A 13,466-nucleotide genomic window follows, 5' to 3' on the forward strand; every position below is an offset into this window, starting at 1 on the left:
GGATTGAACCGCGGTCCCAGTGCTTTGGCCAAGCTTGTTTCAAGTAGGTGCTTTAGACCACTGAGCCATCTCTCCAGCCCACGTTCTGTATTTTAAAGTGCTATCAGTTGTTTGTAGAAAAGCGCTATTCAGATGACTTCCTTCCTGTCCTTCTCTTCTAGAATGACTCTATATTTACCGGCTCACTGAATTCTAAATGTTTGTCATGGATTTTCCTTGTTTTTAACCTTTGTGAGACTATAAATGTAATCATGTGATTTGTTCATATAATAATAAAAACGGTAGATGTTTCTTACGAAGAGAAGCGGTATCGGTGCCCTCGCTATATAAATGATGGAGAAGGAAGGAATATCTTTCTGAGTCTTAATTTCAACTAATAAGTAATAATTGAAAAATTAAGAGTTGGTCAAAGACAAGGATATGGTTATGGTTTATATATATATATATATATGTCCCCCCAAAGCTTCATGCAGTCATGGGCGGCTTCTGGAGTTTGTGATTGATTATCGTGGGTGTGGATGCTGCACCAGCCCTGGGGCAGGTAATTTGCATTGCAGTGTAAGGAGGGGAGAGGAGCCAGCGAGCTGCCTGGGCTGTGGCCACTCCCTGCGCTCTCTGCTCTGTGCCCCAGTCATGAAAGGTTGCCCTCTGCCATGCGCTATGCTGCCTTGGAGCCAACGGAGTGTGGATTGAAGCCTACAGTAACTGAGAGCTAAGTAAATGTTTTCTTCCCTAATTTTGAGTGTCAGGTATTTGTCCCACCAATGAGAGACGAGTAGCTGAGACATATAACATGTGGACTGTCAAATCATATCAATATTTGAAATACAACTCAATACCTAGGTAAAGTCATTTAAACAATATGCTTTAATAAAACTTAAGCTAAGAAGGAGACCTCAGCAGCTTCTAAAAGAGGGCAGATGAGTAGTTGTGAGCAAAGTTCAGTTTCCCAGCTGTATGACATTAGTCAATAATGATAACAATAATAAATAATTCCCTATATAAAATAGTGATGTTTAAAATCAAATACACAGGATTCAATTTAATTTGTGTTTTGAGGAAAAACAGTATTTCTTATTTAATTTAACTTTCTGGTATTTTAGTCTCTAAAATCAATCATGAGTTTTAAATGATTTTGAAAAGGGTAAAAATAACAAGTTGTATAGGCTTCCTTAAGAAATGAATATCTGAACAGAAATGGTCACTTGTAACATCAGTGGGAATTTTAACTCAAATCTATAAAGAACTGAAGAAAAAAAGGTATCTACTAACAAGAACTTACTTATTATTGAACATTGTTTAAAAGACATCATTGCAGGGCCAGCAAAATAGCTCAGTGGACTAAGCACCTGCTTAGGCAAGTACAGGGGCTAGGGTTTTATCCCTGGTGCCACGTGCTGTGTTGGCCCTACCCCTGGGGTGCACTGAGCCTGCAACAGAGTCTGGGCATAGTGGCGCACACCTGTACTCCCATCACTGGGGAGGCTGGAAACAGGAGGATCACTACGAGTCCAAACTGTGTAGTGAGACCCTGTACAAAATACATAAACTCAAAAAAATAAAAAAGGATGCCATTGTGCAAACAGAAAGGGACCCAAAGCCCTTGGGATGAGGAAGAGGAGCAGCAGGTGATGGTATAAGAATTAGGGCTTGTTGTGTGTAAACCACACCCGATGGGGAATGTAGTCATAAAGTACTGTAAGGGTGTATCAATAAAAAATATAATTACAAAAAAATAGAAGATATCAAGAACCAAAGTGTCAAAATGTTCAAATAATACAAATAAAACATTGGCTTTCATTTTTGCTATTCATTACAATTGGAAATTCTAATAAAGATAATAATTGCTCATTAGTAATACAAAAATAGAAAAAACATTGTTTATAACAACATTCCACAAAGCTTATTCACTGCCATAAATTTTAAATTGTTTTGAAGATTTGGGATGCAATTCTAAGTGTGCAATTTAAATTAATTGCTGCTTTTACATCCTATATGACCTTTAGTATGGTCTGTTTTCAATAAGGGCCTTCATATCCCTAAATAAACACTTCTAAGCACAGTAAATGAACCCTGTAGAGATTATTGATGGATAACTACTTCGTCACTATAAATGCCCACAACCTGCCTGTCCTAAGCTAGTAAGATAAAAGCAAGCATATTAATTAATGTATTCATCAAAACACACTGTTCATAAAGGATTACTTTTATCAAGTGTAGTGAATACCTTTGCAAGGCTTTCTCTGATGTGTGACTCTACTGACATTGACTTGTTCCACTTTATTAATATTTTCAAGTCAATGTAATATAAAAATAAATTAGGGATTTTAAGGGCACTACACTATCATACTTTCAGACGGCACTAATATATGATTAAACATGATCAAGTTTGTACTGACCTTTGGGGTGATCATACTAATCCTCCATTTTCTGTTAGGTGAGGCAGGGAGGCCTACCACCAAGCCAACTTCAAGACTTCATGTGTTTTTTATTTATTATTTTTTTGTTTTGTTTTGTTTTTAGGGTAGCATATTTTTTCAATGCTTAAAATTATCTAATATTATATGCAAACATCCATGAACATATGGCTGCTTTTTATTGGATAAAACTAGTAAATGGAATGCAGGATAGGAAGAACTAATTCTTTGTGACCTATACTTTGATTTATGATTTCAACATCAACTGGCCTGTTGGCAAATCAACAACAGAAATCAAAACACTTGTAACTAATCTACACCTACTCACCTCCTCTGCCAACATCCACTTTCTCCACTTTTTCAAAGGCATTTACTATTCCATGTCTTCTCCAACCAACCTCTTATTTATTTATTTGTTTATTTATTTATTTATTTATTTATTTATTTATTTATTTTTTGTGGCCAGCTCAGCCCACCTTGGGGGTGGGGTTGGCATGGCACGTGGTGCCAGGGATTGAACCGCAGTCCCTGAGTTTGCCTATGTTTGCCTAAGCAGGTGCTTTAGACTGCTGAGCTAACTCACCAGCCCCATCATTTCTTATAATAACCAGTCAGATTCATTTTCTAGGCTTGGACTTATATTTTCCATGTCTAGTACAAATTTCCCATGTAAATATGTGCCTCATAGGTATTTCTAACTTTGTATTGGGTTCTGTACAAATATATTACCTTGAACGAAATGGTCTGCTTAGAACAGCAGCATCCACCGCCTGCCTACATATGCCTTATTCTCTGTTCTCCTGCACTGCTCTGCTTTCTCTTCCTAGCTACCTTCCTTGGCTTGGATGTGAGATATACAGTTCTCTGTTTTCTTTTTCCCTAATTCTTCTCCAGAGGTGGAACAGAGCCTCTTGCAATATAGTTTCATGAAACATCTATAATGTGTACTGAAGAAAAGGTTACATATACAAGTACTGCAGTAATAAATGAGTGAGCAGGTGGAAGAGTAACAATAACAGAGAGCTGAACAATCCACATTGGTTAGAGGTTGCTTACAACACAGAGAAGAGAAATGCTAGTACATGGTATCCTTTACTTATTTTGTATTATTGTTATAAAGTCACTTTGTTGTAAGCTTGAAGATAAAGACCCTTGGGAAGGTAATTTTATTAATATATACACACATATTAATAAAATTTCTTCAGAACTGGGGATTGAACTCAGGCCCTTGCACTTGCCAGGGAAGTGCTTATTATTCTGCTGAGCTATCTCCCTGGCCCTTATTAGTATAATTTGGTGGCTGTTCCTTTCTTATATAAAACCAACTGGAGAAACAGTCTTTGTTTGGCATAATAATTTGGCATTTCTATTGGCTATCCTGGTATATTTGTAAATTTTTGAAATGAAAATAACAAGTAGAAAATACCAGAAAAAGCAACTATAGGAAAAAAGAAAAAAAAAATGTAGTGCCCTCATGACAGCAGAAGGCTGATTTCTAAAACTGCCTGAGTTATATGTGGTGATTTTAATGTTAACTAGAGCATTACTCAAAAGAAAACCAAAAATTACTATATGGGAAAACAAAAAATCTTATCAAAAAGGAAGGGAAAAATTAATAACTAATAAATCTTTGATTTTAGTCATAAATGACAAGTATGCTTAACAGACAGCTATAATTCTGCATTCTGTTTAAGAAACTCAGTTGAGATAGACCCAGAGCCCAGGCTCGGCATGTGAGTGAGACGACCTGGGGCCGCCGGATCCTGAATAGACCCAGAGTGCAGGTCCAGTGTGTGAATGTGACCACCTGGGGCCCACTGGATCCTCATTTGACCCAGAGTGCAGGCCCAGCATGGAACCCTTCAGCAGATCTCCTTGCAAAGAGGCTAGAGGCAAGACCCACCCAGCTGTTTCAGGAGCAGAACATCTTGCCAGAGTGACACAAAGGGTTCGACTCTAATGATTGCAGCAGAAAGACGTGGAACACAGCAGTCAGATCCAAACAACACCCACCTAGAGGAATCTGAACTTCATAGATCCAGACCTGTTGCTAAGGTAATAATTCTATCTAAGCTCTACACCAAAGGTCAGAAGACAGTGGTATACAAAATGACAAAGAGAAGGAACAAAATGCAGTCTCAGGCCCTGAGTCCACCCAGTACAAATGCAGAAAACATTAGCACTGAGGAGACTGGAAATCACACACCAGAAATCTAGGAAATAATAGCACTGACAGTAAAGAATCAACTACAGAAAGGTATAGAAGAAATCAGATCAGAAATAATTTCGGAACTAAAAAATGTAGCGGTAACTATAATCAAAGAAGTACTAAGTGCTTCTAAAGAATACACTGATAAAAAAAATAGAGGAGACTATAAAAATGATGGAACCCCTGAATAATCAATTTAGGAAAGAAATAGAATGTATGAAATGGGTTCAAAGTGATATACAGGAAATTAAAACCTCAATCACAAGCTGGTAAAACCATTTGAGTGAAAGTGAAAATAGACTTTCTGACCTTAGAGACACCATTGCAGCTACTGAAAAAGTAAGAAAAGATCTCTTAAAAACAACTAGGATGCAGGAAAAAATAATTCAATACCTGTAAGACGATACAAAGATGAACAATGTAAGACTAATTGGCATCAATGAGAAGGAAGGAGTCAATACAAATGATATAAAAAGAATATGAAAGGAAGTAATAGCAGAAAGCTTTCCAAACATGGGGCAAAAATGTGACATTCAGTAACCGAAGCATATAGATCTCCAAATAACATCAACCCAATTAAAACCACAATGAGACATATAATAATCAATATCCCAGAAATTCATCATAGGAACAGTATACTAAAAGCTGCTAAAGAAAAGAAAGGGATCACATTTAAAGGAAAATCCATCAGAATAACAGCAGATTTCTCTTCTCAAACAATTAAGTCAAGAAGAGCATGGAGCAATGTAATTCAAGTCTTGCAAGAAAACAAATTCCAACCCAGACTGATATATCCTGCAAAATTCTCCTTCAAGTATAATGGAGAAGTGAAATACTTCCATTACAAAGAACAACTAAAGAATTTCATGATGACAAAGCCAAGCCTACACAAACTACTAAATGATGTTCTAGAGAGGGAGCAAATTGATCACAGTCCCATGAATGGGAATAGAAAGAACCCACCAAACAGGGCAAACAAACACAGGAGAATAAGAGGTATACAGTAGTAGTCTTTCAGCTATTCTTTTGTGTTCAGCAGCAAAATATTTCCATCAGCACACTCTACAATAGACTTCTCTTCCACCCTATGGGTCATGATTCTATCTGAGTCTACAGGATGGATTTCAAAGAAATAGCTGTAGCCCAGTCCCACAAGTGACGCCTGGCCACCAATAACTGTCGTGGTCACTATGCATGTCCAAACACACTAGAACTTTGTGAGATATCCTATCCTTAAACTGATAGAAATGCTGGTCATTTACTTGCCATTCCAGTATTTATCTTATGTTTTACTTGTAATACTTCTTTGCTATCATGAAAACCTTTTCTTAGTTCAATTGTTTTGAAACATTTAATTTTTAATTAGTATTTAATTTTCTGAATATTGCTTAATGTTAATTTTTGTTCTAAGATTTATACTGTATCTTTGACCTACAATTTATTTAAAAGACATCATATGATATCTTATCCTAGTATTAGAAACTTTAAAAAGTATATTTCCATTTTCTGTTGACTTTATATTACCTCTTCCCTGTCTTTATACACACATACACATACACATACATATATGAAAGAAATACATGTATAACCCAACATAAGATTGGTACTGTTTCATAGAAATCTGCAATGACTTTTAAATAAGGGTTAATCTAATATATTTTTTGTATAGTCCTGCATAACTATTATATTGAGAGCTCTTTATTGTTCATTCAGGAGCATACTGCAACTTCTCTTGCCTTTTGAATTAGGCTCTTTGTTATTTCCTATATGATACTTCTGGAGGTATTAAAATATTTCAAGTTTGTAACTAGAAAATCTTACTTTTTGTTTTCAAAGGTATGTTTCCTAAGTATAAAATTCAAAGAGGACAGATCTTTTCTTTCAGTCCTTTAATTAGTCTAGTTTCTTACACTCTTGATCCTTTTTTTATTTCTTTTCTTTTCTTTTTTTTTTTTTTTTTTTTTTTTTTTTTTTTTGCTCCGAATGCCTTCAGGGCAGATTTGGCTGGCTTGAGTTGTGGGGATGAACCCCAGCAACCTGAGCCTGACTGCTTTGTTGAAGCAGGCACTTAAAGAACTGAACTAAGGGGCAGGCCCCCCTTTTTTAAATTTCTAATGTGGAATAAGGTGCTATTTAATTTTGTTCTTCCATAGCTAATATTTTTTCTGTATATGCTTTAATGATTATTTTCTTTACAATAACTTTTGGACAATTTCATTTTTGTATATCTTGGTATGATTTTATTTTCATTTCTTGTGCAAAAAGTTCATTTTTCTTGGAAATATGGTATTATAAGTTGAACTAAATTCAGAAATTTCAAATCTTTAAATATTTATTGCCTACTCCTTTCTACTTTGAGAATTCTAATTATATGAATATAAGTTTCTTGCTTTTGACATAGTAAACTATTATGACTGAACTGTAAATTCTTCCTTCATTTTTATTTTAGACAATTTTTATTGTTATATTCATTTATGTTTGTAAATAATGTATTTCCAATTTGCAATCTATTAAAAAATTAAAATAAAAAATAAAAAAAAAGAAATGCAGGTGAACAGTTTAGTATTTCAGTGGTGAATAGATGATGAGAATTCTTAAGCCCTGTATTGTTGGGTGCAGTATTATTGATTTGTTTTTAATTGTTTTAAGAACTATACACTATTTGCTTAATTTATGCCACTTAAAATGAATCATAAATGAGTACTAGCTTTCCTGCATACCTCTCTGTGGTCCTCCTGCTCTCTTTTGCATACTCTCCAGAAGTTTTGTGGAGAGCGGAAGATGAAGGAATATCAAGAATTTTATTTTTCTTACTAAGCGTAGTATATATAGAATACACGGAATTACATTTACAATTCACTCAACAACATCGGGTACTTAAATATTTGTCTTGAAAATGGTCGTAGAAGGCATTTTAGGCCTTCAAACTGGTTCAAATCATGTTGGAATTACATCAAGTTATTCCTGGGCACTTTGACGTTCTCGATTACTGGCACTCTGGTAGGAAAGGCACTGAAACACTCCTTACTCCTTCTCACAAAAATGAGACCCTGGTGTGCTCCTTTGCATATATACAGAGATTTAGCCTTTCTTATCATTTTAATTAATTTCTCTCCTCTTGCTTCTTCAATTAGAATCAAAGTACTGGTCACCTGGAGACCATCTGTGGCCTAACTTTTAATCTGGCTTATACAAATAATCAAAATTTAAGTAAGAACTATCTTTAATATGTACAATCTCAGGGTAAAAAGGTGGAGATGCTGTCTTCCCACATGGCCTCAAATGGACAGAATAGTCCTTCTTTGCACCACCCAGGGCCATTCTGGGCGCCCACAGTGGTAATCATGTGCCTGTATGCTGTGCAAATTATATCAATATTACTCTCTATTATTTGCTTAATCTTTGGTGATTTCAATTCTTCCTTTATAGAAAAATTGTTTGTTATAATGCAATTTGGTAATAAGAATATGCAAGTATTATATAATCTAATATCATATAATTTAAACTTATTCCAATTATGCATATTAAACTAAATGTTATAAATGTAAGAAAAATGTGATTAAGTGGAATTTATTTTTCCTAAATGTAGTATTTATTTTCTTAGAATTAAGGGCTTATTTTGCACAATTTGGTATTTTCAACATCATTAAGAATATTAGCATCCTTAAATTTAAGCAGTAATTGAAGTAATATAACAGTAGTGTAGAGAACTTTTATGGTTATTTCTCCCTGTGAAAATGTACGCTAGCGTGCTGGGTTTTTAACTAATGCCCTTCTCATACTTTCCTGTTTGGCTCTTGCCTTTCCATTGTCTTCAACAATCACATTGTACATTCTGTGTTGTTTAGGCAATAAAGGATAGAAAAGTTAAAGTAAATGTATCACAAGATAAAATTCCAAAAATTGTGGTTAACATTAACAGATAAATAATAATCTATTTTTATAAGGCTTACATACCTTTACTCTTTTACTCTTTATCATTTCTGTTATACAGTCTAAAGATAAAAGATTTATGTTTGCTGACCTCAATCTTTTTCAGGCTACTTTTTACAATTAATTTTATTGAAAAACAAATAGCAATGAGACAGTTTCAAAACAGGTTAGTAGGACAGTTGCAATAATTAATACATTTAATTTTTTGGGTTTTTTTTTTTTTGTGTGTGTGTGTGTGCAGGGTTTCACTATGCAGCTCAGACTCATAGTGATCCACCTGATTTCTGCCCCCCTAGTGCTGGGATTACAGGCGTGTACCACCACACCTGAACTCCATCCCTGGCTCAGTGCCCCTGGGCCAGCGCTGCATGTGGTGCTAGGGATCGAACCCTGGCCCCTGTGCCTACCTAAGCAAGTACTGAGTCCACAGAGCTACATGGCTGGCCCTTGCTGACCTTTTAGAAAATGATTATTTGGGACAAATGAAAGAAGTAGAAAGCATTGGTGCTCATGTGGCTTCACCGGTAACAACCAGAGCCAAAATATTTCTATTAAAAGTGTCTAAATGTAGTACTAAAGGCTTAAAGTATATGACACATCAAACACAATTCCTTCATAATTTATGAAAATACTTATTTTTTCCTTTTTTCTCTTTTTTTTTTTTTTTTTTTTTTTTTTTGTGACTCATAGTGATCCAGGAGTTGAATTTGGGACCTGTGTGTACCAGACAGAAAAACCTATTTCTCCATCCATGTGTACACATTCTACCTTGTGAATGATTTGATGAGTTGGGAAAGGAAACAAGGATATAATAATAAATGAGCTTATAGTTATGACTTTAATTCTGTGTAATACCCATAAACAATCTTGCCAATGTACTGCTAATGTTGCATGAAACAATTTAATTTCTCCAAAACTAAAATTCAAGTAGAATACCACAAAGTTCTTAAACCAGAAGAAAATATTTTTTTTTCCTACTTAGAGAAGTAGAACTTCCATATTACACTAGAGGTAACTGGATCTATATCCACACTGATGATTCTATATAATGCTAGAATGTGTTTGGATAAAGCTACTGTCATATATGAAATTGTGAATTAGCCGAGTTTGCTTTAGAGTTTCACAAATGTTGAGAACTGCTCTTGTTCATTAAAAAATAATTGTTGGGAAACCTGCTGTACAAAACTATTTTTTTTTTTTATTCATTGAAACGTGCTGAAACTTTTTCCTATATTTAAGAGACAACTACCTTTTAATGATGAAGAGCTGGGTTCAGTGATGAATACCACTTATTAAAGAAAATCTATTTGCCTTTTCTGTAAGACAATAATGCAGGATAGTGCTGGGAGAAAGAGCAGACACAGAGTACCTGCGACAGAGGAAGCAGAACTCTCCCTCCCAAAGACATTTAATATTAGATCCCTGGGCTTTTTCTTCCTCAGCAAAGTTCCATTCAATTTTCAGCTGTTTAATACCTAAGCAAATATTCTATCACTATTTATTTCACTAAAGGATAAAATGCGAAAATTTTATAGGCAATTTTTGTCATGTAATTTATCTGAAATAACGAAAATAGCTCTCAGAGAATTAAGACAGAGAAAGGGAACATAGAGGTGAGACGTGAAAACGAAAAACAAACATCTCAGGACCTCGTGAGCTAAGGCGCATGGGCTAAGGGCAGGCTCCACGAGGATGCGCATGTTTAATAACATTGTTCCAATATGTCCAAGTGTCTTTCCTTCTAATACACATCACTAACGCATCCTCTTGGTAGGTGTGTGCTTTTCCCCTGCCAAAATCTTTTGTCTAGCCTGCCCTGTCCCTGCCATTCTGCTTGAGACTTTTGGAAATGTACAGAATGTCACTCACTTCTTGTTATAAAATTGGCCACTACTATAAAAAAAATTATGCAAAATATTCTAAAACTTTAGTCTTCTACTTCAAGCCTCGAGGTTATGACAATAAAAGGACACAATGTTAAGGGGCAGTATCTAAATGCTTCTTAATGCCATTATTGTTTTCTTTTTTTTCCCATAGTTTTATTGAGAAACAAATAACAATGAGACAGTTTCAAATCAAATTGGTAGGACAGTTTCAATAATTAACACATTGCATACATTCTTCCCAGTGGTTAATTGCTGTACAAGATGCGGACATGATATCCTATTTACAAACACCATTAGAACAAATCCCTCTATTTGTTAAGAGAATGTAACTATATATCTATCCTAACCATTTTGAATACACAGATACAAAATGGACATTCATCTGTATCCCCTTTTTTTGTTAAGTTCTGTTATTTGAATATTATAGGTGTGTAAACTCGGAAAAATATTCTAAAGGAGTCCAGTATCCTATAATAGTATTGAGTCTTCCGCTTGACTGGCAATGTCAGAGATTGTTGACCTGAGTCCCCTACAGCTCAACATAACAGCATGGCTTACTTCTTATATTTCGTTTTTATACTTCTCTACTGTATGGTTAAGACCAAGGTAAAGCAGGACCTATGCAACAAGAATTGTAGCTTTTGGGTCTGATAAGGTCAGTGAAATCCCCTCAGGATTTATCCTGAGATCCTGTACCTCAGATTGTTTGTCAGTGTCAGTCATGTGGATGAGTCACAGTCATTGCTTGGCCAATGTGCTCTCTGTGAAAGCCTGAGAGAATGTTTTCTCTCCACGTGACTCTCCTTAGGCACGCTCTACATCATTGATCACTTTCCTCTTTGGCCCCACAATCTCCTTGATCAGAAAATTTGGGACACTACCAAGTTACATGATATAACAGTACAAGTTCTCATATGTCCTGAGTCTTAATTGACCTTGGAAGGGTAGGGTCAAAATGTTGGCTTTCCTTGTGGCTTTCCTTTTTCTCTAATTTGGTCTGAAAACTTAGGTTGTTAACCATCCAGAAGACAAGCTTATTGTCATTACCATACAATCTAGGCTGTTAAGCTTAACCACACTATGTATTTGAATATCAGACATCTTAGGCATAACATGGAACAGGTATTTTTCATCAAGCATTGTTTTCAAATGAAGGAACTGCTTCAGATTCCTCTGATTAGACCAGTGAGCTCAGCTACCTTCCTAGATATGTGTCATCTCTGTGACTGCGTCACTGCTGCCTGTCTGGGCTTGGGAATGCGTTCTAAGAAGAAATCAGAATTCATTCAGTTCTGATGTCCTCCCCTGGAGCTGAGTTAAAATTACAGAGACACTAAATTATATCTTTCAGTTTCAAATATATAGAGAGCCCACAATATCTCTTTTTACTTTAAATCCATAAGGCGCTCTTTACCTGGGCCTTCTCTGGGCCACAGAGATATGCTCTTGCCCTGGACTCACTCTGTGCAATCAAAAGTGCTGCCCTAATCATCATTGTACTCTTCTTTTTGACTCGAGACTGCTGTTAAGGTTTGTGTGCATTTGTCCCCCCAAAGCCTCATGCAGTCAATGAGGAGCAGTCCTACAGTTTGTGATTAATTCATGATCCAAGACCAGGATTATGGGTCTGAGTACTTCTGGGATTATGGGTCTGAGAACTGCTGGGATTATGGGTCTGAGTGCTGCACCCAGCCTGGGGTGGATAGCCTGAATGTAACATAAGAGAGACAGACTTGCTCTCTGCAGCCATTGTTGCTACTCTTCCTTTTGCTCTTGCTGTTTTGCTGCCTTCCACAGCCATGAACTGCTGCCCTCTGCCATGTGCTGCTCTGCCTTGGAGCCAGCTGAGTATGAACTAAAACCTCCAGTAACTGTGAGCTAAATAGACCTTTCCTTCCTCCATTTTGAGTATTGGATATTTGTCCCAGCAATGAGAGAAGACTAACTGAGACACTTGCCTATGATTGTACAGATTCTCAGAACAGGATAAACCAAGAACTCAAAAGATTTTTTGAATGCTCACTCTATGGTGGCTTTCCAAGGAGCTCGAGCTCTGACCTGGCAGGTATGTGGAATCTGATCCTTCACCAGCACCAGGGTAACAGCTCTCGCCTTTCTCTCTGTCCAGTAGGAAGTCAGTGCTATAAGAAGCTCAGAATCTTATGCAACTTGAAAATGTATTTCCAGAAAGGCTTTTTAAAGACATTATAACTGCATGAATTATAGATAGCATATTCTCTGTTTCTCTGTAAGCATTCTTCCATCAAAATATAATTGCACATTACATGTCCTCTTCCTATTAGTGCAAGACCTTTCTGGGTGAGATCAAGAATCAGCGCGTCTCCCTGTGTGTCTGGTTTGTCTCCCTGTAAGTTCAGTTTGCTGGTAGCCTTGTACTTGTGAAGGAAACGTACTCTCACTCCAGATCAAGGACGATGCAATCAATCTGCACTCAGCATTCCACTGAGGACAAAATCAGGGAGCGGAGGAATCTAACAGAGCCCACGATGAGAATGGAGCACTGCCTATTAAACTCGTAATTCTTAAGACCCATGCATACATGGAAAGGTTTTTTCATGTGTATTCATAAGGAGGAATGAAAAGGTTTCAATCCCACTGAGTAAAATAGTCAAGAAGAGGCAGATGTACTGACAAATATGAACTTTCTATAAGTATAGTTCAGGGACTTGTTTTGGAGAAGTTTAAGCATAATTTTTTTTTTTTAAAAAAAGAGAAAACAATGGCTATTTAGATTCTAAACTTTATTTCTTTATTTTTATTTATTTATTTATTTTCTGGTACTGGGAATTGAACTCAGGATCTTGCACTTGCCAGGCAAGTGCTTATTCAACTGAGCTATCTCCCCAGCCTCTAGATGCTAGACTTTAGAAGAACATGTAATTAGTAGCAGAGACTGTTTACAAAACAGACACCAATTACGAGAGCCAAACGAAAACCTTTTCATAATAATTTTTTTCATAATAAATTTATTTGGTTCAACAAATGATTTTCTGTGCTTTT

The 13,466-nt window shown here is 36.1% G+C and overlaps 1 protein-coding gene across 1 annotated transcript in view; it reads right to left on the minus strand.

Moving 5' to 3' along the window:
- The window catches only part of Pcdh15 (protocadherin related 15), a 689,792-nt gene that overhangs the window by 672,841 nt on the left and 3,485 nt on the right, over nucleotides 1-13,466 (minus strand). The window lies entirely within an intron of this gene.

Source organism: Octodon degus, unplaced genomic scaffold (assembly GCF_000260255.1).
Source record: "Octodon degus isolate 3935 unplaced genomic scaffold, OctDeg1.0 scaffold00005, whole genome shotgun sequence".
NCBI classification, from domain to species: Eukaryota; Metazoa; Chordata; class Mammalia; order Rodentia; family Octodontidae; genus Octodon; species Octodon degus.